The sequence below is a fragment of the Capra hircus genome, chromosome 28 (genome assembly GCF_001704415.2).
Source record: "Capra hircus breed San Clemente chromosome 28, ASM170441v1, whole genome shotgun sequence".
Lineage (NCBI taxonomy): Eukaryota > Metazoa > Chordata > Mammalia > Artiodactyla > Bovidae > Capra > Capra hircus.
The window spans coordinates 10,744,321-10,766,915 of NC_030835.1; the positions used below are offsets into that span (position 1 = coordinate 10,744,321).

General features: G+C 56.2%; 1 protein-coding gene across 4 annotated transcripts in view; it reads right to left on the bottom strand.

Moving 5' to 3' along the window:
• The window catches only part of ZMIZ1 (zinc finger MIZ-type containing 1), a 149,376-nt gene that overhangs the window by 37,308 nt on the left and 89,473 nt on the right, over positions 1–22,595 (bottom strand). The gene's annotated exons all lie outside the window — the stretch shown is intronic.

Consider the following 22,595-nt stretch of genomic DNA (forward strand, 5'->3'; position numbering starts at 1 on the left):
CAGGCTTTGCCCCCACCTCGACACCGGTGTTTTAGCCTTCTCAGTATTCTTGCCTGTATAGTGGGATAAACATCTGAAGGAAAGAGGACCGAAAAGCTGCTGTTGCTGAAGGAGATCAGAGGAGGGCAGAGTGTAATGGCAAAGAGGGGAGAGTCAAGACGGAGAGGACCGCAGAGGCAGGGCCAAGGAGAGGCCGGAGGCCAGGCACAGACCAATGCGTGCCCAGGTTAGGAACTGCTGGCTGCCGCCACACATCTCAGTGAGGCCCACACCCTCGGACTCTGGACAGTCAGCTCAACATGGCTTCATCCCCATGAGTGGGACCCCAAAATCACAAGGTTTAAACAAAATCTGGATCCTTCCTAGAACCTGTTGCTGTTTCCAGGAGTGTTTACAGAGTTCTCCTTCCCCCAAAGTGCCCGGAAGAACACAGGTACACCCACCTTCCGGGCAAACCTGTGATGGGTCCCTGTGCTACTGGGCACAGACGCTTGAAAGGACAAAGGATTTCCAGGGCACAGGATGGCCCGGGGTGGGGCAGGGGCCGAGCCAGAGTCTGCCAGGGGCACCAAAGGCAGGAGCACAAGAGAACCCTTCACATCCAGGCTTGGGGAGGCCTCAGAAACTAGGAAAGGCTACCAGAATAAGCTAGGTGTTGGGGGATGAGAGAACTCTCCATCCTGAACTGTGCCAGTGAGGCCACTAGAGGCCAGAAGCACCCTCAAGGTCAGTGTTTCTGGCCAGTCCAAAAGCTGAGGTTTGAGGAAGGAGTCAGAAGTCAGGAAGGCTGGGTTGTCACCATCTCGCTGTGTGATCCCAAGGAGCTCACAGACCCTCTCTGGGCCTCGGTTTGCTGGCAGGGAAAGAGGAGTCATGACTCACGCCTTGTCTTTCCTCCAGGGCTGTGGTCAGGGGCAGAAGGGGAAATTGTGGAGACTGCGGCAGCAAAATGGGTTGATCACAGCCCAGACAACGCCCCACTCCTGCCGTCAGACTAATTACTGCTCTGAGGAGTCGGCTGTCAGGGGGTCAGGGGCCTTCTGAGGCAGGACAGGGCGCAGAGCCCACTAGCTCATCTCCAGGGTCTGCCGTCTGAGCACTGGGCAACACGCTTGTGTGTCTTTTTTCATCCATCCCCTGTGATCCATGGCATCAGCTGTTCTCCCCATTCTACAGACAAGCGGACTGAGGCTCAGGCAGAGGAAGTCACCCGCTTATAGCAACCACTGCGGGGAGGGGCAGACACACAGATGGTGCCCCTGCCATTTATCCTGGTGGGTGCAGCCCAAGGCTGAACCAGAGTGTGGGGGAGAAGATGAAACTCTTCAAAAGGCCCAAACTGGGACTTCCCTGGTGGTCCAATGGTTAAATGCTCCACCTGCCACTGCAGAGGGTGTGGGTTTGATCCCTGGTCAGGGAACTAAGATCCCACATGTCACAGGGCAACTAAGACCCAACACAGCCAAATAAATTAAAAAAAAAAAAGGCGGGGGGCCCAAACCAGGCGGCCACGGTCTCCAGCGCCCTGGCTCAATGAGAAACTCCTCCTGCTTCTTCTGAGTCACACCCTTTACCGTGTTCAGCGTGTGATGGGGGAAGAAGCACAGATACACAAGGCCCAGGAGAGATGGCACAGGGCTGCCAGTTCAAACCACCCAGACCTCGGATGGGCTCCCCTGGTAGCCCAAGGCCTGGAGAGGCAGGCTGGGCCCCTGGCCCAGGGAGGCTCTATCAGGAGGGTAGAGAGTGGGGCCCGGCATCTCGAGGGGCAGCAGGCTCTTTCCTGCCCCTCACCGGGTGGGCAGGGGCCAGGAGGCAGCTTTTAGGACCAGCAGAACACTGTCCATCCAGCAGTGCTGAGTGCTGGCTTGGAGGGAGGTGCTCACGCTCCCAGGGGCCTGCTGGGGACCGAAGGGCGAAGGAAGGGTGGTGGTTCTTGTGGGGACGGGGGTGGGATGGTGAGGGGCCCCACCAGTATCACTGAGTATTTTTGCCTGGCCTGTGCGGTGGGCAAAGATGCTCAAAGAGGCAAGCAAGGTTGACATACAACCTGTGCCCTCCCCAACTGGGCACCTGTTTCTCCCTCCAGGAGAGGGGATCAGTGGCCGAGCTGTGTCTAAGAGCTGCATCCTGCCCCCTCTGGGGGCCTCACCAGGCCACCACCTGCTCAGGGAGGAGGGTGCCAGAGAAGAGAGGCCCCCACCCTGGCTTTTGTCTGCCCAGAAACCACGGCAAAACGCCCCCTACGCGGGTGCCCGGCAAACATCTGCCACAGCTGGAGCGGGAAGCGGCCTATTCATCGAGGCTGGAACAAACAGAAATGAATTTCCAGATTGCTCCATTCTTCTCCCAGGCCCCTAGTTACCGCTTCTTGTGCGGGGGGGCACTGGGCATCTGGAACCTCATTTGCACGCCAAGCACGAGGCCCAGTGGATCACAGCAATGGAGGGGCCGCTCGGCTGCCAGCACAAAGGATGGCTGCAGATGGTGCCGCCTGCTGCCTGCCCTGCCCATGGCTGCCCCTCCTGGCCCGCGCTCCTCCTGGGGGGCCACCGAGCCATGGGAGGGGCTGGGGGCACCTCGGGGGGCATTCGGAGCTTTCCTCCAATGCCACAAGCCACTCTCCCATGTGGTCAAGGACGGCCCTTGTCTTCCTATTGCTAGCCGAGTGGTTTTCCGTAGAGAGAATAAAGGGAGTGGTGTAGAGGGGCCTGCGATGCTGTGAGCAGATGTGATGTGGGTATTAGGCGGCCCCGACTCAACACAGATGCCAGGACAGCCGCATTCCTACAACCAAGAGGGAAAGGACTGGGAGCGAGGGAGGCACCACCCGGCACCCCCTCGGCCTCAGGGGCCAGCTGGCAGAGGCCACGCGGGCAGACGCAGTCTGGAGAGACACAGGGCAGGCTCTCATCATGGTGCAAGCCAACACAAGCCATTCCGAGGCAAATGCTGGTTAGTGATAACACATGGGGATTTGCAGCCACAAAACCAGAGACTCAGGAGGACAGACAGAGGCAGGCAGGGGATTATACAAGGACAGAAAGACAGCCTGGCAGGGTGAATGTCTGGGTGTGCGTCTGTGGGTATGCCTGGATCTGGGCTGTCTGTACACGGCTGAGTGGAGCATGCCTCTCTGATGAGGTGACACCAATGTCTACAACAGTCCCAGGAGAGGGGGGAGAGGGGACAATGGTGAGCAGGCCGTGGACGTGACGACTAAGTGTCCTGGCTCTGGGGTTCCACAGACCCGGCTTGAACTGTGCCCTGACGCTCTCTAGCTGGGAGATTTCACACTGGCTGCTTCACTGCTTGGACCTCAGTTTCCCCATCTGTGAAATGGATTTTTATAGGAGCTGCCCACCTCAGAGAGTGGACGTAAGCTGTAAATCAGTGCTGTTAGTCAACCAAAAGAGAGGGAGGGTCGGAGGAACATCCAAGCGGAAGCCAAAAGAGAAGGAGGGTTGGTGGAGGCCCAAGTGGCCCTGTAACTCACAACAGTCCCCAAAAAATAACCACTCGATTGCGCCCCCACCTCTGCCTTCACACGGCACCTGGATAGCTGGTGAGGTATGGACTCCACAGTCATCCCAGCTCGGTCTCTACCACCCATGTGAGACCTTGAGCAAGTCACCTATGTTCCTGTGCCTCAGCTCTCTCATTTCTAAACGGCGGTAGTGGTAATTCTACTCCCTGTCTCACAAACCAGCTGTCAGGATGCTGGTCAGGTGCTGGGTTATAGCACCATGCAGTGAAGGAACAGCATCAGGCACCGAGGAGGTGCTCTGTGCATGTTCGCTACAAAGTTGATCAGTATTATTGACCTTGGTAGGTAGACAAGCAACCAACAGGACGGGCGTTGGTGTCTCTGTCCACCTCTGACCATACAGCAGCAGCCCCAGGGGGTCAGTGGAAGAGAAAGGGGATTCCAGCCAGGGCGAAGACAGACAGGCTGCCCTTTCACACTCCCAGCGCCTGCATGTGCCTCTACAGCTCATCCAGGAAGCCACAAGGGGCACCAGGGTCCCATGGGCTTAAACAGCTAAGTCATCTGCCGGCAGCATGTGTCTTAGTCGAGGCCGCAGCACGGTGTGACTGGTGGTGTGTTTCCCTTTCCCAGTGGTACATCAAACAGCGGTGTGTGCGACAAAGGGGGCTGTCTCCCATTCCTGGGACCCAGTAGATGTGTCTAGGGGCCCCTGCACCAGAGGGTGCTGTGGTGCGGTGGCACAGACGTCTATGGAAGAGAAGTAGGCGTGAATATGGGGTCTGAGAACCACAAAGGACACAAGTTGCAGATCTGAGAATGGGCACTGGGGGAGAGCCCAGTTCCTGATATCTGCTCCCCAAGAGTTCCCTGGCTTCTGCCCCTGCAGCTGGCAGCCACCATGGTGTCCCTTAGAGACAAGTAAAAGGAAACCAGATGCAGAAATGAGGGGAGATCTGGAGCGAAGTTCTGGGGCATCTTAGTCCAGGCCTGCCTGAGATATGGCCTGCCTGGAAACAGTGACAGGCCCTGTGTTTGCCTCTGCCTGCAGCTCCCAGCAGAAGAGATGCCCAGGCTGGGCTGATCCGATGAACTAGCGTGGGGCTGCCAGTCTTACCTGGGAGAGGCGGCAGGAGGAAGGGGCTGCATGGCTGGATCTGGGAACCGTCAGGGCTCCAGGTAGGGAGGGTGGAGCTGTAATCTCCAGACCAGCAGAGTGACCGGCAGACAATGAGTCACTTGTGGGTGGAAGGGAGGCAGAGGCTGGGGTCTGGGAGTCAGAGCATCAAAGGGGCAGATGAGCTTGCCTGGGCACATGCAAAAAAACTGCCCCTTGCCAGGCAGGGCTTGGGCTTAAAAGGAGCCAGAAACCATAGGCACTCATGTGGACACACACACCACACACACACACACACAAAAGGCGTTTGTTCCCTATGAAGGCAAGCAGAGGGATATTCAGGCAGTGAGAGGCCAGGATGTTCAGTCCTGGTGAGGTCTGGGAATGGGGAAGGGATGAAGCAGCTGTGGGGGGGTGCAGGAGGATGAAAGGCCTTCTGAGGAGGAGGGTGCAGAGACCTGGGTGTGTGGGCCAAGCAGGAGAATTATCAAATGTGCTGCAGCCTAAGGAAGCTACACGCAAAATGAAACAAAGGCGTATTAAGTATCAAAGAGCATCTTAGCGGCTAAAGGCTGCTGGAGAACAGAGGAACTCTGAGTGTTTGAGTGTGTGAGAAGGAGGGCTTCTGAGACTCAAGGATGAGGCAGGGCTCAGGGTGCCCAGAAGGCATATCTGCCAGGCAGCAGCCCCTCAAATCGTGCTTTTGGGGCGGCTAGAGAGGAAGAGTCAGAGTGTGGCAGAAAGGGCCCCTGGGAACACGCAAACGGAGCTCACTGTTCAATGAAATATACTAATGATACATTTTCAAAACGCTTCCATACATTAGCTTACTACATGCACACAAGACCCTCTGAAGTGGCAGCAGGAGCTCAGTGGTCCCTCTCCTAGCAGGGAAGCCTGGCCACGGGTCGTGCCTGGTGAGCCAGGGCAGAAGAACCAGTTCTCCATGCTGGGCTCCTCCCCATCTCTCCTCCGTGCCACAACTGAGTTCCTGTTCCCGGATCCACTCGAATTCCCCAGGATCACCTCAAGCCACCCTGGGAAGACGGGCACCCCACCCCGCCCCACCCTTGGGTCACGGCAGCCTGATTATCTTTGCAGTCTGTCGCCTCTGCTTCTTGCCTGTTCCAATCACCTTCTGCAGCGCCGTCCTTTCTCTCCTGAATGATGACAAGTGTGTTCTATCATTTATCTCAGTCTCCAGTCCCGCCTCCTGCCAACCCACACGCTACAAGGCGGCCAGAGGAATTTTTCCACAAATGTATGCTGTTCACCTCTTTCCAGTCTGTGTCCCCAGAAGCTGCACAGGGCCTGGGAGACGGCAGAGGCCCAGAAGACATGCTGATTTCACTGAGAGTCAGGCTACCCCGGGGAAAGTTGGGGGGCGGGGTGTTCTACAGTGAGAGTGTGAACCCCAAGGGCCAGGATGGGATTCCAGGGCTTTGCTTCTGCAACTCTGGCACCCAGCACAGGCTATAAAGCCAACACACAACTAACAGATTAAAATGTATTGCATCTAATTACCCAGTGGGCAGAAGACAAGCGAGACAGACACACACTGGACTCACTGCATCTGAGACCCAGTCGATCAGGCGCATACACATGACCTGGCATCCTACAGCTTTTCAGCCTGCCAGCAGCTCCCCACTCCTCAGGGTCAGGGACCCAGCTCCAGGAGCACCAGGCCTGAAGGCAATCTGATTCATCATGTGTCCAGGTTGCTGCCGGACCACCAAGTCAAGTGACACCTGATTGTGACATACACACCCCATCAGCAGACCACTCCAAATTAGGGAGTGAAAGATTAGCGGATGACAGAAACAACAGCCTCTTGTTAATGCAGAAGAGCCAGCTGTGGGCACTGGTGTTCACGCTGATGCGTCCGTCACACCCAGGATGACAAAGGGACTTCCTAGAGCATCTCACCCCAGGCTCCCTGGAGATGCGGCTGCTGCTCCTCCTTCTGCCTCCTAGACCCAGGCCACACCCTCCTACCCTCTGACCTTCTTTCACCTCCCAAAACATGGGGTCCTGCCGGGAGCCACTGCCCAAGGAAGCTTGGGAAGGCGAAAACCAGTGAGGGCTCCTGCCTGTGCCTGGGGACCAGGGTTCCTCTGCTCTGCAGATCCGGGCAGAGAAAAGGAAGGACAGTGAGACCCCAAGAGGGATGGGTGAAGGGGCTGCTGAGATGATGATGGCGGCCTGGGCTGGGCTCTCCCTCTCATCTGTAAACTGGGGAGTCAATAAGAGGAAGCTCTCCTCACAGGCCTGGTGTGAGGGGCCCTAAGATGAAGGAAGGGCCTGAGATTTAAACCACATGTGCAAGATGGCAACTCTTAAGCTAAAGTCTCAGCTGGAAACTGGAAGCTGTGAAGTGCTCTCTCTTGCTTTTAGATGGCAGAGTGGCTAAGAGCACAGACTCCAGCCAGGCCAGCTCAGCCACTTAGCAGTTGTGCGACCATGGGCAAGTTACTTAACCTCTCTGCGCTCTTGTTCCCCTTTTGGTAAAGTGGGGATAATAAATATCACCTACCTCCGAAGCCATCATGAGGATTAAACAAGCCGATACACACAAAATGCTAGCGTGATGCTGAGCGCGCTTCCCCACCGGCTCAGTGGTAAAGAATCTACCTGTGGTGCAGGAGCCACAGGGGACAAGCGTTCGATCCCTGGGTTGGGAAGATCCCCTGGAGGAGGCTGTGGCAACCCATCCCAGTCCTCTTGCCTGGAGAATCCCATGGACAGAGGAGCCTGGCGGGCTACAAAGATTTGGACACGGCTGAAGCGACTTATGACACACATACGCGCGTGATGGAAGGACGGTAAGAATAAACTGTTACTGTTTCTGTTGTTATTAAGAGGTTTCTCTGTCTCCCCATCCACATACTGTAGCTCAAATAAAATACAATTTCTGTCACCCATCCCCAGGAGGATCACAAAGACGGCTTATGTGCCCTGGACCCAGTCTTACATTACTTTCTTCACACTGGGTGTGCTCTGGGTGGTGCTGTTCCCTAGCACCCAGTGGGAACCACATCCAATGTTTTTCTCTGCCAGACACTCTGAATTCGGCAGACCAGGGCCCCCATGGAATTAAGTCCCAGCAGCCACTCACTCTGACTCAGCTGAGGCCATGCAGTGCAGGGGGCTAATCTGGGTGGGCTCCTGCCTGCAAAGTGCCTGGGTGGCGGGCAGACCCTTGGCCCCTCCTCAGTCCCTAGGTCCCTGTGTGTCCAGCAAGAGGCGGGACGGGAGCCAAGTTCAGGACTCCTGCTCTGATCCATGACCCCTGAGAAGAAAGCTGTCCCCGGAATTATCTGCCTGTCCTCCTCTGTGGGCCCACCATTGCTGGGTGCCCCAGAAACAGAGAAAAGGCCCCCTCCCTGCCAGTTTTCTTGGACAATCTCCTCCCAGGAAATGGTACAGAATACATGTGACCACGGAACCTCAGGGTCAGGGGCCGCAACTCAGGGCTGGAGGCTGTGGTTGTCTGACCTCATGAACTCAGGCGTCTGTTCTACGTGGCCACGGACCCAGCGGGCAGCCGGGGGCCACGTGTGTATCTGTGAAATGGGGTGAGAACACTGCACCATGGATGGGGAGGACGTAATGGGATCACGGAACAGCATTCGAACAGGCCTTTTGCTTTCCCAACCGACTGGCGCCCTCTGCCTCACTGCAGCCTCACGATGCCCAGTGAGGGGCTAGCCAAGGATGAGATTGTCCGTGTTTTATGGAGCAGAAATTGAGGCCCGAGAGGTGATCCAAGCAGCGCCTCCACGGCAGGTCTTGGATGCTTTCCCTTTCACCCCCACAAGTCAGTGATGTCACCTATCTGAGAGAAGGTACAGCCCCGGGAGAGGCCTCCCACCCACCTCCCACTCCCAAGATTCGGCACCACCCCAGTGCACTGTCCCTGGTCTGCTACCAGCTTCCAGTGTGACCTCGGGTAACTTCCTTCCCTCTCTGGGCCTTATGTAAAAGAAAGGTAAGAGCCTGTGCTTTCTGAAATCTGTCCCCCACGAATCAGCCCTGTCCCCAGAGGACCCCTCCTGATCCCCTCCTCTTGGCCCTGCAAACGCCAGTGTGCAACAGGATCCAGGTGTGACAGGGCCCGGGGACGTGGGTGGGTGGGCAGGTGGGCGGGAAGGACTAGACAGCCTCAGCAACTGGGACTTCTGACAGGTGAGAACCTCCCCATGGTTACAGGAAATGTCATTCCCTGGGAGCTCGCAGGTTGAACTTGGGTGACCCCGACAGCTGACCCCTAGAACATAAAACCAGAGATGTTTTCCTTGAGGGAAAGCCCTGCTCTCCTGCAGAATGGCTGCATCATCACGCTGGCACCAGCAGCACCGCACTGTCCTGAGTTTCAACTGCTTCTAGCATTTCTAGATCATTCCCACACTCTGCGGCCAGCTCTGTCATCTCCCATCACTGTGGGAAAGAAAGTCAAAACAAGAAAGGTTCGACGACTGGCCCTTTGGCTGTGAGTGACCCCGTTCCTCTCCAGCTCTTCCTGGCTGCCTCTCACCCACCCACACTCGGGCCCCACATGCAGGGAGATCAACCAGGGGGGCGGTGCCTGGTCCCAGGATTTGCAGAGAGGCCTGTGGCCCGGCCCACCCAGCCCAGCCTGCTTCCCCGGGCAGATCCTGCCACCTGCAGTCCTTGTGGTCCAGGCAGGCAGGAGAGGGCCTCTGGGCTGTCCCACCCTCGGGAAGGCTCCACCAATGTTCCCACCCCCTCTCCCCATGGGCTGCCTGGGCTGGCAGGAGCAGGGAGTCTCCAAGCCTGTGAACTCACCCTGGGAACGGAACTCTCGGGGATCTGGAGCGGCAGACAGCTGATTTCCAAACCAGTTCTGCTGGCCCTCAGCCCCATGGAGGAGGAGGTTCTGGGACCCAAGAGAAGTCAGACAGGTCGAGCCTGTCAGTGAACTTTAGGAAAATTCCATCCCGGAAAATTCCTTGTCCACCTCACACTATCCTCTGGGCCTTGTGAATAACTCAGATTCAACTGGAAAGACACCTGAAACAAGCTCAAGGTGGGGTAGGGGGTTTCATCAGAAACATAACGTGCCTTTCTTCTCGGGGGTGCCCTGCAGACCTACCAGGCTGAGGGATGGGCCTGGACAGGACAACAGCCAAAGAAGCATTGCTGTTTGCCAGGAACAGCTGGTAGGGCGCTGCCACGTACAGAACCCCGCAGGGGCACTGCCCACACACCTTTGCCCCCCTTGGACTTTTATAAGCCACCTGAGGGTGGGGAAGCCACAGCTCCCATCTTAGAGATAAGGGATCACAGAGAAGCTAGCTAACCTGGCTTGGACACACCTGAGCTTGGGGCAGGCCAGGACTAAGGCAGGATTCCCTCGTCTTACCTGGGATATTTGCTGGTGGTGGGCTGAGTGTGGAGATCTAGACCATCTCAGTTGAAAATTATGCAGCGTTAGTAGCAAAGGAAGTGTTCTGAGGAGGGGAGGTGCCCTGAGCCACCTCCACAATGGACCGAGGCTAGGAGGCCTCTGTGCCCTTGACCCCAGATTCCAGGAGAACCAAAGTTCCACCAGGACAGACCCCTCTGGCTCCCCAAGCATGGGCCAGAATATCCCTGGGGGCTGGGGAGTGGTGTGAGCTGAGAGCCAAGAGTCTCCCCACCTCCATCTCATTCTGAAGTAGCCTAGAGCAGGATGGAGGAGATCCAGAGGCCCAGGGTGGTGAGGATGGTCTGCCCAAGCCCCCAGCCCCAGGGTGACACTCCCAGGGCATCTGCAAGACCAGATGGGAGCCACATTCACCTGCCTACTGGCAGAGACCACGCCCCTCATTCCTGCTGGCCACCTGGGCAGCTGTCCTCTACTCCATGGGCAGGCTCTCCTGGGGGTTAAACACTGCTGCCTGTTGCTCCCCACTCAGGGAGCCTGAGGGTATGGAGAGGACACAGGAATCAACTTCTTCCCTGGGCACTTCACTTTCCTGAGGCCTCCCAGCTGTGTACTCCATTTGGCTGCGTCCTCCTGCTCCCAGTTTAAGAAGGAGAGGTTGATGTGGGGCCAAGTCTTGGCCAATCAGACCCCTGAGACCAAACACACAGCCCGCCTTTGCAGAGGGCCAGAAGGCCGTGAGTCTGGCCCACCTTTGCAGAGGGCCAGAAGGCTGTGAGTCTGAGTGCTCTCTCCATCTGTTCCGGCCCCCTTGTCTAATCTCGGGCCCTTGGCTCTTCCTGTGGGAGCCAGGAACCAGCGACAGACCCAAGGACCCTCAAATGGCAGTTTCCTTGCACCCAGTCTGGGCTCATAAAGCCAGGGTCGACCGCCTTGTTTCAGAGCCTCAGGGTTTCTATAAAGAAACCACCTGGAAAACCTCCAGCCCTGAAGAGTGGCCAAGGGGACCTACGGTGTGGTGGCAGGGGCAGGACAGAGATGTGGGGGCAGGCGGCACTTTGCTGGTGATCCTTGATCACTGGGAGTTGGGTTCAGGTCACTCACTGCTCTTTCAAAAGAGCAGATTCTGGAAAAAGCTGCTCACCAGACCTCCAGCTCTCCTGCCTCCAACTATTTGGACCCCACCCCACTCCCTTGTTCCCCTGAATGAGTTACCTGGTTAACCTCAAAGGATGTCAAGTTCCTGGTGCAAGAAATGCAGACAGTGGTCCCTACCTGCTGCTCCCAGCTCCAGGCTTGTGAGGGGGAGGCCCAAGCACTGGGCAGATGGCTTAGAGGGGGGACAGGCTGCTCCAGCTGTAGTTACTCTGGAAATCAGCTCAAGGCTACCTGACCTGGCCCCATAGGCGGCATTCAGTGGCACAGACGCTGCTTCCTGACCCCGCACTATGGGAGATGACAACCTTCCAGTGGGTTCCCTATCCAGAACTGTGTAGCAGGGTTTTCTCTTAACCCCTTATCCAGCAAGGGCAGCCAACTGCCTGCACATTTCAAAGTGTCTATGTCTTAGCTTCCTAATTGGCCACTCCACTCTTTTTCTGAGAACCCCTGAGTGTGGGTATTTGCTGGAACCCTGGAAACCACCCATGCCTGGCTATCACGACCCCCTCCAGGTGCTCAGCAGAGGTTGGCAGTGGATGACCCAACTGCCCCCAAACACCGAACTGGCTTCCATTTGTTCCACGAGGCCCTCCTTCGAAAAGGCAGGGGTTCCTGATGTATTTTGGAGACTATCTGCCATTCTTACAGCATGCTGTCTGCTTGTTTTATTTATGTGTAGGTATACACCATTCGAAGAAAACCTGACATAGAGACAGAATTTATAGAACACTTTGGGGGAAGCGGGGCAGGAAACGAGAGGAGTTTTCTTCTTGCAGAAGCTCCTTTATGTGATGAAATGATTCTCTGTGAGGTTTCTTTAAATATCCAGCTGCCTCGTCGCAATGAAAATAAGATTCATTTATAAGAATTCCATTTACATCGAGCACTTCCTGGCTGCACCTGTCACTCGGGGTGTAGCACACCTGGTGATGTCTAGGTAAGTGTGGCCTGGATGGTGAGGTCCCCTGACAGGACTGGAGCACCGGGGTTTCCAGGCCAGCGGTTCTTGGTCCTGTCTGTGCATCAGAAGCATCTGGTTCAAACCCAGAGCGTTGGGTCTCACTCTCAGTGGGGTTTCTCATTCAGTGGGTCCGGGGTGGAATTTAAGAATCTGCATTTCTAACCAGTTCTCAGGTGATGCTGAGGCTGCTGGGCTGGGGACCCCAGTTTGAGAACCACTGCTCTAGACTGATGGTTAAGCTCAGTTGCCATTTTCTGCATGAGCAGGGGCTGGGTGAGGGGAGGGCATTCCTCCTGCTCCCCTTCACACAAGCTCTCTGGCCGGGAGGACTGAATGACTGACAGATGGCCTCTGACTGCGCTGCTGATTCCCCCTGATCGTTGTGTTCACGGCTCTGGAGGTTTGACCCTGGACTCTCTTCTAGGCATCAGGCCAGGAGAAAGAAAACTGGGCAGTCAGAAGTGGGTGGGCCTGGGTTTTCTGTGAGCGGTGTGCTCCTGGGCAACACCCTAGCAGATGTGCACATACCTCAGTCTCCTCACCTGCATGCCAACCTGTCTCACCCAGCCCTTCGGAAGGTGTAACCGGCCAGGCTAGGTCATATCTACTTGGCCACAAGGCATGCGGGATCTTAGTTCCCTGACAAGGGATTAAACCTGCATACCCTGCAGTGGGAGCTCGGAGTCTTGAACATCAGACTGCCAGGGAAGCCCGACAAGGCAACCTTGACAGTGGCTTCTGTGGACCGAGAACTTGATTCAGACCGGGCGCTGTCCTGGCCACTTTGCACACACCATCTCACTCAGGGCGACGCTTTAAGAGGTAACTACTGATACAGCTGCCTCCCCTCCACCACTCACTGGCGTGTTTTCTGTGCGGCCCTGAGACCTCCCTGCCTGGGGGCTTGCCTCCTGGGGGCCATCAGGACTGAGCTGACTCCTGCAGGGCTCAGCTCCCAGGAAACAGCCCTCAGGGCAGCTCCAAGTAGGCAGGCAGGGGCTGACGGCAGCCTGGGCCATCTGCAGTTCAGGCCGGCTCTCTGCTTCTCTCCCAGAGCAGCTGGGGGAGGGCTTGGTCATTTGTTTAGGCCTCTGCAGTGTTTAATCACCAGCAGTGCCGCCTCCCTCCCTCCTCCCTGCTCCAGCGCCTGCTCTCTCCCTGCAGGAAACGGCACTCCGCCTTCTGCCTCTGAGGGAAGCCATGAAAAAACGAACACAGCACCCAGAGAGGAGACAGGGAGCAGGGAGGGGTGTCGGAGCCAGATGGCCAGCTGGAGAGGACGAGCTGGTCCCAGCAGAGCAGGCTCTTGCTGCGTGAGCTGAGGGGGCTCTGACGGGCCCTCCACGGGGTCTTGGATGGCCCTTGGTCTCGGGGTTCAGAGCACATTCATCTGCCTCTGAGTGAGCCGGAACGCAGAGCCCAGGCCTTCCTGCAGCTTTCGGAGAATCTGAGGACAGGAGTCTCTGCCTCTGCCCTGCAGAGGGCCAGGTCATGCAGGGACATGCCTTCGGGAAGGTCAAGTCCAGGCCAGGCAGAAACTTGACACACTCTTTTTCTCCATCCATTTTCCCAACAATCCTGTGATGGCAGTATCACTACCCCTATTTTCCAGGAGGAAACTGGCACTCAGAGAGGTTGAACCTGCCCAACAGTAACCGGCCAGAACAATCAAGTGAGATCTACTTATTTTTAATTAATAAAATGCCTTTTATTTACCTAAATAATGCACACACAGTCCCCTTAGAAAGCTGACATTTCAGATAGAGGGATTAGGACCCACACCTGTCGGCCTTCAACTCCACAGTTTTGCTATTACATCTGATGGTTCCACCTCGCTGTTAACACTTACTCTCCCTCCCTTCTTTACTTTTCAATGGTAGTTTTTGAAGAAGTAGTGTGTGCATGTGATTAAAAATATACAGAAGTAGAAACAAGATATGCTCTAAAAAACGCAGTCCCAACTCCCCAGTCTTGTAGCTGAGTTCCTCCCACCAGGGAAATCGTGCTCGTGGCTTTGGTTTTCCTTCCAGAACTGTTCCGTCATTGACACATATCGTGGTCTTTACACCATCTGCCTGGAAGTTTCCTGCCCTGGATATTCACATGGTTCAGCCCTTACTGGCTTCCCCGACCTTTCCAGCTTGTAGGTGGCAATACCTAGCCACCACCTGACTCTATTAGCCTCCCTGCTCAATCCTTCTCTGTGGCACCTACTGCCTTCTACTTTTTTAATTTCATGTCTCATCTGATACCCACTCCCTACGCTGGAGCAAAAGGTCTTCCTTTTTTCTGTTGCTGTATTCACTGCCACACCCCCGGTGCCTAGAACAATACCTGACACACGGGTGACAATCAATGTCACCAGGAGTGCCTGCACGGGCACGGGCATGGGTCTGCAGCGACAGACCCCACCTCGACCCAGAGGCTGGCATGTCATACATGCTGAGCTCAGCCTCCTTTTTCAGAATACAAGTTTCAGCTCAAACTGATAGTTGTTCCTAGGAGACAGGAATGTGCTTTCTCTATCCCTTGTTTCAACCGAGGACTCAGCCTGGTCTGGGGCACATAGAGCCCAGAATGGCTAGACTGGAAACTTGACCCCTACCTCACACCACAAACCAAAAAAAAAAAAAATTAGTAAAATAATACGTTGTCTGGAAGATGGTATATGGAAGAAACTCCTTTCATGAAGATGAAATATCTCCATGATCCTGGGACTAAGGAAGACTCTCAAAGAGGATACAACAATCACTAACTATAAGGGAAAGTTGAGAATTTTTCAACATTAAAGTGAAGAACTTCTGGTATACCCCTCGAGACGAGCGAAAAGGCTATCACAGGGGAGGGGAGTGTCTGCACAAGACAGAAGGCAGAGTGCACGGCGAGTCCTAGATTAAAGGGCTCTGGGGAGTCAGGCTCCCCAAGACTGCCTGCAGCCACCCAGGAAGGCTTCTCAGAAGAGGCAGAAGGAGACTCCATCTCACTCATCACCCAGCTCCAGCCACTTCCTCCTCCTCCATGAAAAGCCAGAGAATTAAGACAGACGGAAGAGCCCTAGCCCCCTCCTCCTTGCCCAACTTGGAGATAACCAAGCAAGAAAAAACAAACGAGGGAGCCTTGGAGCCTGGCAGGGCCTTGAGAAGCTGGGCTTGACAGGGCAACAGCGTTTAGCAAAGCTCACATCATCCATCACTGGGGCCCAGTCATTGAGATACTGGGCATTTGATTAAACTAATATGGGCGGCTGGGGCGAGGCATGGCTGGGCGCTTCCTACCCTCGCCTACAAATGAGACCGTCACACACAATCCGATTACCTTGACTGCCACATTTATCTCGGGAGAGGGGCCATCCATCACTCCTCAGCAGCTGGCTCTGCACGTCCTTCTGCAGGAGGGGAGTGAAGCACGCCCCAGGTTTCAGCAGGCAGTGCTCACTCGGTCACTCATTCCATCATCCTCTCGGCAAGCACCGCCCCAGATGCCCAGTCTAGGCTGGGTCGTGGGATGGGCACTGGGGCGCAGAGGAGACACAGTCCTTGGCCTGGAGGGGCCCATGGAGGGCGCATGAGGAGGTATGCGAGCTGGCAACCGAGGAGAGCCCAACGCGTCCTACACCTGGGGCCCAGGTTTGCAGCCCAGCTCCCACTCCACCAGCTGGGACCCTGAGTATGACCTGCCACTGATCTAGTCCTCAACTTCACACCCACGAAAGGGATTGGCAACACAGGGCAGCCTGTCCAACAGAACTCCTGCAGGGATGGAAATGTTCCATCTCAGAAGAGGGGCCACGGGCCACACATGGCTATTAAGCGTTTGGAACAAGGCTGCTGTCCTGAGGAGCAGAGTTTTACACTGTATTTAATGTTACTTCATTGAATTTGAGTGTGACCGGCCACATGGGGCTCTGGCTCCTGTGTAGGACATCGCAGATACAGCAGTAGCTGCTTTTTCAGGGTTGTGGTGAAGGGTCAAACCAGGCAGCCTTCAAATGCCCGGCCCTAAGCTCTGCATATGACAAATGCTCACTGAAGGCTGGACCGCTCCTTCTCTGAGGCCAAGGATAACAGCAGTGGCTATCTGATAACATGGTCACCTCTACCGGCGAGTTGTCCAGCAGGGCGGGCGCTCTCGTTTTAAAGAAAAAGAAGCAAAACTCAGAAGTTAGGATGACGCAAAGCGTGACGTGGCAGACACAGCTCGAGTCCAGGTGGTTGTGGTTTTGAACTCCCTGTCTCCCCACTGAACACGAGGGTAACCAGCAGCCGTGCAGCAGGAGCAAAGGCCCGGGGACGGGGCATGTGAGAGCACATCAGCTGGGAAGGCAGGGACCACAGTGTGCAGGCGCCATGCTGACCAGCTTGCCTTCTGGACTGGACCCTTCAATGCCAGTGCCAAGGTGGGTGCCAGGCACACAGGGGCACCCCAGAGTCGCCCCAGCCCCTCCCAGTGCAGGGCAGCACCAGGACAGCTGACAGAACTTTGGGTTCTAAATACACCAATCCTAGGGACTTCCCTGGAGGTCCAGTGGTTAAAACTCTGTGCCTAAAAGCAGGGGGCACAGGTTCGATTCCTGGTTGGGGAACTAAGATCCTGCATGTTGTGAGGCATGACCAAAAAAAAAAAAGGGGTTTTAAATATACCAACTGTAGATGGGGCCCCCTCCTGAGACTCTGAAAGAGGACAACCACGCAGGGGGCCTCCATGACACGTGGACCAGGGGGAGCCTGGGGCCCCTGGGCTGCCTTCTGATTTGTAGGACATCAGTTTGCACAGACTGGAAGGCTGGCACACATGGGCTCAAGCAGCTTCACCAGCCCTGAGAGTCACACGTCCTCAGTGGGGGCCCGGCGAGCCCTGACAGGGCTGAAGTGGGGATGAGGGGCCCTCATGGGTGTGCGAGCAGAACTCAGCACCTGCAAGTGTAGGCACACTGGGACCTGTTCGAATCACTGGTACTGCCGGAGCTCTCAGAGCGGGTCAGGGACCGGGTGAGTCGCCCCCTAGCCTGCATCCTGTAGGTCTGGGAAGGCTGGAGAGATGGCCTTCAGAAACAAGCACTCCAGTAGGGACCTGAACACCCCGCCCTTCACTGGTAGTCTGTGTTACCTGGCGCCGGCCACATCACACCTCCATCAAAAATGAGAATAAAATCACCAGCACGCCCTAATCCTTTTGTAAGGATCAGATAGAACATGCAAAAACACTTCTAACCTGGATATTTGCAGATAGAATCCAGGATAGAATCTAAGCATGCCAGTGGGCAGGCTTTCTCGGTAACTTCAGAGCAGCCTGACCCTGGAGAGAAATCACCTCCCTAAGGGAAGACAAGCCCCCCGCCCCCCTCCGCCCCGCAGAAACAGCTGGAGCTCAGAAGTCCAGTCTCCAGACATTCAAGAGATGGCCTGCTGGCAGAGAGCTCGTCATAAAACCAGAGGCTGGAAAGGGGCAGGCCCAGGTCAACGGAGGCCTGCTTTGTGAGCTCCTCCCGGAACCTGCCACGGGGGTGGTTGGCAGGCTCCCAGGAATGGGCTGCCCTGGCTCACTGGGCCAGGCACGGGGGCTCCCAGCTGGCCTGGGTGTCTGGGGAAGATACAGGGGACATGCTACAGCTGTAGGAGGGAGTAGGCTGCTCTGGATGGAAGGCAGGAGGCTCCTGGCAGGAGAGCACCACTGGGCTGGGAGACGAAGCCCACGTGGCTCCAGGTGGGAGCCAGGCCAGGAGAAGAGCCTGGAGGAAGGCAGTGACCTGGGAGAGGCAGAGACGAGCTAGGACTCGGGAGAGGGAAAATCAGGGGGCTTGAGGAAGCCTCCCCTGAATACCCTCTCCCACCAGACTCACCTATCTCTGCTGGCGCAGTCGAAGGTATACTTAGCCACTCACACACTAGTATAAATGAGTTCGTAACAAACGGTGCCAAGATGAGCAAAGAGCAATAATTAAAGGAAAAATAACGAGGTGGGGGAAGGTGGGGGGGGGGCAACTTGCCTACCAGGCAACCTCCACAAAGGCAAGGAGGACACCAGTGGAGACCCTCTGCCACCAGGACCACTGGCATTTCCCCCCATCCCCACCCCTCCCCCAAATGCCAAAATGCCAACACTCTTTTGTCGCCACTTAAACCAATTTGGGGGTAATTCTGCAGGCAATTGTCTTCCTATTTACAATGCGGCTCAGTGATTGCATGGAGGCTGCCGGTTCAGGCTGTAATTGTATGGTAATCACTTCTGTTTATGATCGATGCGGAAATCACTATTGTTTTCCAGCAGGCTTGTTAAATCAAAAAAGTGCAGGGGTTGGGAGGGAGGGTTTATTTCTGTGAGTTGGAGCCCCGGGAAAATGAAATTAAGCAGAGCAACTCATTGTCAGGGGGAGGCGGCTCTGACGGCAAAGACACCCTCACCAGCTCAGAACTAAGAGACACGGAGGGACACAGAGATGCAGGAACAGTGAGAGACATATGGAACGTGTGGATGGAGAGACACAAGTGAGTAGAGACACAGGGAGGCAGGCAGGGTCGCCGAGGGAATGGCCAAGCTCGAGACAGAGATGGTCAGATATTCGGGTGCTCCAGAGGTGCCAGACAGGTCCTACTGCTCACGTATGCAGAGATGCCAAGAGAGAGGGCACCCCTTTCCACACACCCACACTTCACCAGCCCTGCTCTCATCCATTCCTAGGGAGGTGGGGACAACCCAGGTGCCAAGTAGCAGGCCAGGCACCACCTGCCCCATCTGGGATCTGCCTGCATTCTCCTCGCGCCTGCCCCAGGGCCGCCTACCTGCCACCTGGAAATAGGGTGGCAGATGGCACCTGGGGGGCTCAGGTGGCAGGACCAGGGCAGTGTTGTGAGTTGTGTGCTGTGAAGAACGGGGTAGGGTTGGGGGACGCCACCCACCTGGTGGGCAGAAACCCGAACCTCCCAGAGGCTGCAGGGAGCGGGCATGAGATGGGCAAGTAGCAGTGCCTCCCAGGCGGCTGTGGGCACTCCATGGCACCACACGGCCCAGCCAGCCCAGGCTGGAGGCCAACGCCCCACAGGGAGCGAGCAGGCACCAGCTGTGTGTGCAGCTCGACAAACCCCTAGGCTGCAGGCTGAGCTTGGCTGAGGGCATGTTTATTTTCTACTACATGCTCCTCTTCCCCAGCAAAAGAGACCATCAGGCAATGTGTGGAAAATCACGACTCTGGCCAAAAGCATTAGGTGTTTGGTTTCTAAAGCCTCCAGGCTCCACGCCCCTTGCCTCTGCCAGCTCTCCTTGCGGCGCCTGGTTCTCTACACCTGTCTGAACCACTGTCTGTATTTCACGGTTCTGCCCCCGCCCCCCTCCAGGAAAGCCTGTCTGGGGTTCACCCGGCTGGACCCTCCTCTCCTGGGCCCCACGGTACTGAGTGTCATACAGACTGTGACACAGCGCTGTGGCAGCCCACAGCTGGCTCGAACCAGCTCAGTGAATCAACAGTGAAAGGGTGGCAGGCAGGCTGGGCCCTATCACAGCTGACCTCGCGATGCCTAGAGCAAGAATACCACTCGACGGTGTGGGTAAGAAGGCCACCCTGACCCGACGAGGTGGCTTTCTCCAACCCAGGGTGCCTCGACTCTGTTGTTGAGCCTTGCGTATTGTCCTCAAAGGCGGTGAGAGGCCTGGGATGGAGGGCAGTAAGCCTTCCCCGTTCTGAATGTTCAAGACCCTTCCTGTCCCTTGTAAGACCTCCTGAGTCAGGTTCAGGCCCTGAACTTGCCCTGGCCCAGTCCTCAAACAGGCCACCTCCCAGTCGGGCTGGGCCATGAACTGGGGTGCCCTGGCTGCCTAATTAGGGGCTCGGCAGGGCATACCAGGCAGCCGCTGGAAAAACCTTAGAAGTGGAACAATCATTCCTAATTGGACTTCCAGGATTCAGCTTAAAAAAACAGACTGCTTCTCCCCTGGGACCTCGCTTCTGAAGTATATACAAACAAGTGATAGTTGTTCAACATTAAAAACAAAGTTGGCTAAAATGAGAATTTAAGCTACAATGAAGTTGTCTAAGTGGAGAGGGACCCCCAAGGGCCATGAGTTAATGTGCGTGCACGCGCGCATGTGCAAACCCGCGCGTCCACACAGGGCAGGCTGGGTGATTAGCAGGCGGATTACCTTTTAGGGTCACGGTCTCCTCTCAGCCCCTAACCAAGCCTGGGATCCTATGGTCTGGACCCTCCACCCTTTAGGCACTGTGAGGGAAAGGGACAGGAAGGTCTTTGGCGGGCCAAAGACTCGCACTCTGAAGGTGGGAGGCCAGAGCTGGAGCCTCAGTACCACGCGACAACCCCCGCCCACCCTCAGCCCCCGTGTCTGCCCAATGTTGGCAGCAATTGTATCCCCCGTCCCAGGGGAGAGATGGCACCACACAAGTAGAAGCATCCTTCTGGACCCTGAAGCACTCTAGAAACATCAGATGTTTTTATTCCCTGCTCCCACTTGTAATCTCAGAGCCAACGTCTGACCTCTGTTTACTTAGCACCCTGGAGTCAGGACTCTGGGTGGGAAGTGTAAGGTAAGACCTCCTGGCTGGAGTGTCCCCACTCCCCGCACAACCCCCCAGAGGGGCAGAGTGGTTGAGGTGAACTCGCAGAGCCGCTGACAGGAGGCCGAGGCTGACGGGCAGAAGCCAGGGCTGCTTGAGAAGGAGCCAGGCCAACCGAGAGATGGGGCAGTGAGGGCTTGGAGACTCAGCCTGGACTCTCACCCCGGTGCTAAGTAGGACAGGAATCAACCACCCATTTTTCAGAATGGGAAAGTAGAGCCCCCGAGAGGCGAGTGACTTCCCGATGGTCTCCAGACTCTACTGTGCTCTGAAACAATGACCATCTGAAAGTCTCTCTCTGCAGGCACCTCTGACAACAGAGAATTCTGCCATCTCTGAGACAGGCAGAAGGAAGCTGTAGATAGCCAGGGCTGATTTCACCAGGAAACCATGAGACGCCTTTCCTGAAGGTCCGGGAGGGTCCAGTCAGCTACCGGAGGATGGGAAGTGACTTCTGGGGTCGGCTCCAGGCCTTCCCAGGCCCCTCCTCCAGTCCCCGAGTGGAGCAGGGAGAGGGCTGTGGAGCCCGAGGCCCTCAGCCACGTCTGGGGAGGAAGAACATCCCTAGAGCCTTGGATCGGGCCCCCTCTCGGAACACTGTGTCTTCCCTCTGGTTTGAGTGGGCTGAGGGCATGCCTGCACGGGAGAAGGGGCAGGACAGGCCCAGACACAGTGCCTGCCTTTGTCCTGGCCCCCAGGCCGATCGGGGACCAGCCCTCCTACCCCAGCATAATGATAACAACTAATACTCATGAAACGCATCCCCTGTGCCAGGCGCACGGATGTGGGGGTGGTGCTCACAGCCACCTGGAGGTCATTGCTGTGACCACCATGTTTCCGTGGAGGCTGAGGTATCTCAAAGCTTCAGGAACTCGCCTGAGTTCACACAACTGCTAAGTGGAGGGGCTGGCCGCACAGCCTCTCCCTGCCACTGCCCTCCATGGTGGGCACCTGCCTGCCCCAAAGGGAACAGGACTTGCTAACTCTTACACGCATATGCCATGCCGCTCCCAAGGTGCCCCTCCCACATCACGGACACTCTCAACATCCCCCAAGTTCACGAATCTGCCCAAACCCACATCATATGCACTCATCCAATAGTCATTAAACTTGTGTCCCGCGTGTGTCCACACGACACATGCCTGTCCAACCTCATGGGTACATGATGTACGTATGCAGATGTGAAGCCCGTGTGACATTCTCCGGCAGCCCATCTTACACTCTTCTGCAGCTGGCACACTCCCACTTTGCACACCTGGTGCCTTCCAGCACTGCCGTCGTCATTTGAGGACTTTAAGCTCCCAGAGGGCAGGAAGCCCCCGTCTCTCTTCACATGCCCCACCGTGCCCAGCCGAGAGCCAGCTCCTCATCTGTTCGTTCATTCATTCAAAACACACTAATGTGTACTTTTTGCCTACTTGGATGCACAACATACGAACCTGAATGGGCTGGACGGGCTTCCCCCGAGGCGCAGTGGCAAAGAACCTGCCTGCCAACGCAGGGGAGGTGGGTTCGATCCTTGAGTTTAGGGAAGATCCCCTTGAGTAGGACCCTGCAACCCACTCTCATATTCTTGCCTGGAGAATTCCCTGGACAGAGAAGCCTGGCAGGTTACAGTCCATGGGGTCACACAGAGTCAGACATGGCTGAGCGCACGTGCACTTCATGAACTTGAAGAAAGAAAACATTCCCGTGCAAACCTCACAGAGAACCCAGAGAGGGCACGGGCGCGTGCATGAGTGAGTGCACACGTGTGGAGGGCGTGAGTACAGTGCCGTGGCAGGACGCCTGCTCCAGGATGCCTATACCATCAGGGGGCCCCCATTTTACAGAAGAGGTGACTCAGCGGCAGAGGGGAGTCACAGGCTCCTGACCCCCGGGGTAGGGTGCCAGCAAGGCTTCAGACAACAGGTGTCTAAG